The sequence below is a fragment of the Acinonyx jubatus genome, chromosome A3 (genome assembly GCF_027475565.1).
Source record: "Acinonyx jubatus isolate Ajub_Pintada_27869175 chromosome A3, VMU_Ajub_asm_v1.0, whole genome shotgun sequence".
NCBI classification, from domain to species: Eukaryota; Metazoa; Chordata; class Mammalia; order Carnivora; family Felidae; genus Acinonyx; species Acinonyx jubatus.
In genome coordinates, this window is record NC_069388.1 from 21,004,000 (window position 1) to 21,010,744 (window position 6,745).

The following is a 6,745-nucleotide window of genomic DNA, read 5'->3' on the forward strand; positions in this document are numbered from 1 at the left end:
ACCCTATGACCCAGCAATAGCACTGCTAGGAATTTACCCAAGGGATACAGGAGTACTGATGCATAGAGGCACTCGTACCCCAATGTTTATAGCAGCACTCTCAACAATAGCCAAATTGTGGACAGAGCCTAAATGTCCATCAACTGATGAATGGATAAAGAAATTGTGGTTTCTATACACAATGGAGTACTACATGGCAATGAGAAAGAACGAAATATGGCCCTTTGTAGCAACGTGGATGGAACTGGAGAGTGTGATGCTAAGTGAAATAAGCCATACAGAGAAAGACAGATACCATATGTTTTCACTCTTATGTGGATCCTGAGAAACTTAACAGAAACCCATGGGGGAGGGGAAGGAAAAAAAAAAAAAAGAGGTTAGAGTGGGAGAGAGCCAAAGCATAAGAGACTCTTAAAAACTGAGAATAAACTGAGGGTTGATGGGAGGTGGGAGGGAGGGGAGGGTGGGTGATGGGTATTGAGGAGGGCACCTTTTGGGATGAGCACTGGGTGTTGTATGGAAACCAATTTGACAATAAATTTCATATATTGAAAAAACAAAAAAACAAAAAAAAATAAAATGCCATTGATGATTAGAGAAAATAAAAAAAAAAGAAAAAAAAAGAAAAACCCACAACTAACATCACACTCATAGGTGCAAGACCTATGATCTTTCCCCTGAAGCTTTCCCCCTAAGATCAGGAAAAAGGCAAGGAGGCCTGCTTTCACCCTTGCCATTCAACATTGTACTGGAAGTTCTAGCCAGAGCAATTAGACAAGAAAAACAAATAAAAGGCATGGACAATAAAACTGCCTCTATTCACAGATGACATAACCCTGTGTATAGGAAATCCCAAGTAACCCGCAAGAAAGCTACTAGAGCCAATAGTTGCAGGGTACAAGATCAACACACAAAAATAGTTGTGTTTTTATACACCAACAATGGATAATCTGAAAAGAAAATGAAGAAATCAGTTCCATTTACAATAGCATCTAAAAGAATAAAAGCTAGGAATAAATTTAACCAAGGAGGTGAAAGATTTATATGCTGCAAACTTTAAAACATTGCTGGAAGGGCACCTGGGTGGCTCAGTCAGTTAAGTGACCCACTCTTGATTTCAGCTCAGGTCGTGATCTCATTGTTGGTGGGTTCGAGCCCTGCATCCCCACTATCGGTGCGGAACCTGTTTGGGATTCTCTATCTCCCTCTCTCTCTGCCTCTCCCCTGCTTGTGTTCTCCCTCTCTCTCTCTCTCTCTCTCTCTCTCTCAAAAGTAAATAAACTTGAAAAAAATTGCTGGAAAAAACTAAAGAAGACCTAAAAAAATGGGAAGACATCTTAGGCACATAGGTAGGAAGACTTAACATTATTAAAATATCAATACTACCCCAAAGCGATCAACAAATTCAATGTAACCCATATCAAAATTCCAACAGCCTTTTTTGCAGATATGGAAAAGCCAATCTTCAAATTCCCATAGAATTTCAAGAGGCCCCAAACAGCCAGAACAACTTGAAAAAGAAGGACAAAGTTGGAGGACGTAGAGTTCCCAGTTTCAAAACTTACTACGAGATTACAGTAATCCAAATAGTGTGGCATTGCCATAAAGACAGACATCCAGACAAATGGAATAAAACTGAGAGTCCAGAAATAAACCCATATATCTACAGCCAATTGATTTTCAACAAGGGTGCCAGGTCCTTTCAACAAACCGTGCTGAGGCAGCTGGATTTCCACATGTCAGAGAAGGAAGCCGGACTCCTACTTCACACCATATACAAAATTAACTCGAAATGGATCAACGACCTAGATGTAAGAGCTGAAACTATAAAACTCTCAGCAGAAAATATAGAACTAAATCTTCATGACCTTGGATTTGGCAGTGGACTCTTAGATATGACGCCAAAAGCATGAGCAACAAAAGGAAAAATTGATACATTTGAGGGGCGCCTGAGTGGCTCAGTCCGTGGGGCGCCCGACTTTGGCTCAGGTCATGATCTTGCAGCTCATGAGTTCGAGCCCCACGTCGGGCTCTGTGCTGACAACTCAGAGCCTGGAACCTGCTTCGGATTCTGTGTCTCCCTCTCTGCTCCTCCCCCTCTCGTGCTGTCTCTCTCTCTATCAAAAATAAATAAACATTAGAGAAAGTTGATACATTTCACTTTATCAACATGAAACCTTTTGTGCATCAAAGGACCTTATTCAGGAAAGTGAAAAAGACAACCTAGAAAATATGTCGAAATCATATATATATTAAGGTTTAATAGTTAAAATCTATAAAGAACGCTTATAAGTCAACAAAAGGATGCAACGCAATGTAAAAATGGGTAAAGAACAGGTATTTCTCCAAAGATACACGAATGGCCAACAAGCACGTGAAAAGATGCTCAACATACTTAGTCATTAGGGAAATGTAAATCAAAAGCACAGTGAGATACCACTGCATACCTGCAACGAGGGCTATAATCAAAAAGGCAGAAAATCACAAATATTGGTAAGAAGGTAGCGACGTTGAAACTCTTGCCTTGCTGACAGAAACGTAAAATGATGCAGCTACTGTGGAAAAATGTGAGGATTCCTCCGAAAGATCAACATAAAATGACCCAGCAATTCCACTCCTAGAAGCATACCCCAAGGAATTGAAAATGGGGACTCAAACAGACATTTGTGTGCCAATGCTCATTGCAGCATTATTCACGACGGCTAAACGGTGGAGACAGCTGAAGCGTCCATCAACAGATAAATGGGCAAACGAAATGTGGAATGTACGTGAAATGGGAAATTATCCATCCGTAAAAAGGAATGTTCTGGTGCATGCCACGATACAGGTGATCCTTGAAAACAATATGCTGAGTGACATAAGCCGGGCAAAAAGGACCAATAGCGTATGATTCTGTTATACGAAATATCTAACACAGGCAAATTCATAGAAATATAAGGCAAGTTGGAAGTCACCAGGGCTCGGGAGGAGGAAGGAATGGGGAATTATTGTTTAATGGGCACAGCGTTTCTGTTAAGGTGATGAAAATATTTTGGAAATCGTGGTGATGATTGCACATTTCAAATGTAAATGAAGGCCACTGAGTTGCACACTTAAAAATAGTTAAAATGGCAAATTTTATGTTATATATATTTTATCAAAAGACAAATTTTTTAAGGAAAAAGTACTGATAAGTGCTACAACATGCATGAACCTTATAAAGTTTAGGTTAAGTAAAAGAAGCCAGTCTTATATATGTTAATATATAATAAGAGATTATATATCATATGATTCCATTTACATGAAATGTCCAAAAAGGTAAATCTGTAGAGACAGAAAGTAAATTAGTGGTTGCTTAGGGCTGGGGGTGTGGGGTGGGAGAGTATGAATCCTTAAAGGGTAAAGGGTTTCTTTTGGAGGTCATGAAAATGTTCCAAAATTGACTGTGGTGGTTACATATATCTGTGAATACACTGAAATACTATTAAATCATACACTTTGCATGAATTGTATGGTATGTGAACTCTACCTCAATAAAGGTGTGTGTTCTTTCTTTCTTTCTTTCTTTCTTTCTTTCTTTCTTTCTTTCTTTCTTTCTTTCTTTCTTTCTTTCTTCTTTTTTTAAAGCCACCAGAAGGATGCAGAGAAACAAAAAGTGATCACAGGGAATGTGGGTGTAGCAGTGACAATGTCTGCTTACAAGCTCTTCCTTGTCTCAAGGCCTGGAACGTTCTTCCCCCACCTTTTCAATTAGTTAAGCCCTTCTCATGCTTCAGATATCAGTAACATCAGCCTTTCCTGGCCGCTGTGGACAGGTCAAACCCCTTTTGTGTTAGAACCAAGGGCTTCTCCATCACGGCACTTATCCCAACTGCCGTTTTGGAATATTTCATTAATGCTCACGCCCTCTTCTAAACTGTGAGTTTCGTGAGAGCAGGAACTGAAAGTCTCTGTTCAATATATCCTTGGCAACCGGGGAAGAAACTCAACCAAATTCATCAGATGGATGGATGAATGAATGCCAACTTTGATCAATTAGTAGGGACTGCCTAGAGTGCACGTTGGGCTCAGTAAAAAGAAGTCTATGATTGATTAATGATGTCTGCCATGGATGCCAGTATAGACAGAAGTAATAGATGTGTCCCAAAGTTGCCATCCCTGAGCCAGATAGGGCCATGCCTCAGGGCCCCCATCAGAGGGCGCTCTAGAAACAATCTCATCTCCGCCCAGCTCCCAGGAGGGGAGTGCAGTTGTCATCCCAGCTGGCCTTGATAATCAATCACACAGCCATGCGGTGCCCGTTAGGATTCGTCACCGACCACATCCAGGTGCGCCAGGCAAGAGCAGGCAGGTTCATTTGCATCTCATCTGCATGGACATTTGCATACGCCTCCACAGCCCCGTCTCCTTGCAATTTTCAAGTTAAAATGTCATTATGGCTCCTGTGAAGCCTGTTATTTCTTGATTTCCTTCTCCCTGCTTCTCTACCCCCACTCCCCCCACCCCTCAGACACTCAAGTCAGCAGGGCTGGGAGAAGGACCCGGCTTTGAGCGCTGGTTCGGCGGCTAATTCACTTTCGACTTCCCTTTTCTCAGCCACGTGTGGGCCACTGGGCACAGAGGCAGGGCTGTGGCTGCAGCAACCACCCTTCAAGCCGCCACAGCGGGGTTGACACGAACTCAGCCATTGGGTGCCCTTCACGCAAAGCCTCCGCTTCCCCACCTCTATGTTTTTGCCCCAGCGGCGCCCCCCTCCTGCAAAAGCGACCTCCCTTTTCTGAGAGTGGCGTCCAACACCCTCAGCCAGGAGTCCTCTGGAATCCCAGGTCCAGGGTCGCTGCAGCCGGTTGGATGAGGAGGAGACATGTGACCCAAGTTCGCCAGTAAGATTCTTTCCCCAGGATTTGAATTTGGGAATCGGCGATGCCAGGCAGTTTCTGACTATGACTATGACTTCTGACTCTTACAGAAGGTCCTGGACCAGGGCCCTGCCCAGGGGCTACCTCTTTCAGGAAGCCCACCCTGATGCTCCCAGCCAACTCTGGCCCTCCTACATCTCTGAACTCCACAGCCCTGGGTCTGTCTTTCAAGACTTCATTCCCACCAGAGTGTGCCTATGGGAGGACAGGGCCCTACCTGAGACCTCAGAGGTCTGCCCCTTTCAGTGCCTGGAATCATTCATTAATAACAATAAAATTAATACAAAATAACAATGGCCTCTTATTCTCTGAGCCTTTAATCTGTGCCAAAACTGTTGTGATGATTCCCCTGCATTATCTCAGCTCCCCTTCACCTCAGTCCTTTGCGGGTAGGTCGGTTTTATGGATGAGAAAACTGAGGGTCAGAGAGGTTAGGTAAGAGACCTGAGCTCACACAGCCCTCTCTTGAGGGCTGATTCTACTTCTTAGTAGAATCAGGAGGTGAACCCAGACAGTCTCATTTCAGAGTATGTGTTTCTGAAGCTCTGCACATAGATTTGAATCCCCCCAGGCATGTCCTAGGACTTGAGGGGTTCTCAAAAATATATCTTCCAAAGAACTCTTTTGCCCTAGTTTGTGGCCGGAGCCTTGGTGTCAGACATTTGTGCTTTTTGCACTTTGAGCTGAGCAATTAGCCCAGCAGTGCAGTGATCAGACTTCCCTGTTTGCCTTAGAAAGCCTAGGTTAATGCCTCCTGTCCCCACATAATTAGTAATAGCTCCCCAAAGCATTCTGCTTTGGACAGTAAATTACATGGTCACCCTACCCATCTGCTACCTTTCATTGGAGGACAACGCTTCCCCAGGAACGGGGAAGGTCTGGTGCCTTCCTCGCTGCTGAGGAAGGAGGCTGGGGTAAGGAGGTTGAAGCTAGAGCAGCCTCGGGGCAATGGGGATGTGGGGATGAGTCATGGGGACTATCTGATCAGTTGATGTCTGCAGGGAAGGAGCTTCTGGCTCATTCCTGTTATTCCATCATTCCTACACATCCTAGTCACCCTGGGGAAGCAGCCGTGTGGGCAAGATATTAGGTGGGATCCAGCTGCGGCTTGTGCTCCCCGCCCTCCCTCCCCCCGCCCCAACTCAACTCCTCCAGAAGAGGAATAATCTGATTTTTCCTCTGGGCCTCAGTTTGCCTATCTGTTAAAATGGGGACAATCATCCTGACTCTGGTTGCCGGGAGGCCGGGATACAATGGCTGGGAGCGGGATGTCTGTAGGGACCACCTGCTTCCACAACCCCCCACCCCCACCCCGAGGAACTCCTGTTGACATAGCCACATCTGGCTGGGGTTCTTGGGAGGTCTAGTCGCCAATGATCCAGGGCAGGAAGTGCCAACACGCTTGAGCAAGGACTGGGAATATGCCAGCATGCCCAGCCCTCTCAGAGCACGACGCTTCCCTCTCTCGGAGTGAGTGAGTGCCAGGCTCAGGGTCTCATCCCTGCTCAACCCACCTATTTGCTGTGTCAGTAACAGCCCCCACCCTCCCGCCCTGCCCTACCCTACTGTAGGGCTGGGTGAGGAAAGGCATGTAACGCTCAGCCTAGGGGCTCCACGAATGGAAGGTCACATTGTTATTAACATTTGGATCCATTTACAAGAGACTTTGAACCCTAAGAGGACTCTGCCGGGCCACCTCAGCAGAAGAAGGCAGAACCCTGGGTTCAAGTCCCAGCCTGGCCACTGGTTTACTGTGAGCCCTTCCCCTTCTCTGAGCCCCAGGCTCTTCTCGCTCTGCTGGGGAGAGTAGAAGTCGGGAATCAGCTGGATGTGATTCTAGGGACCTG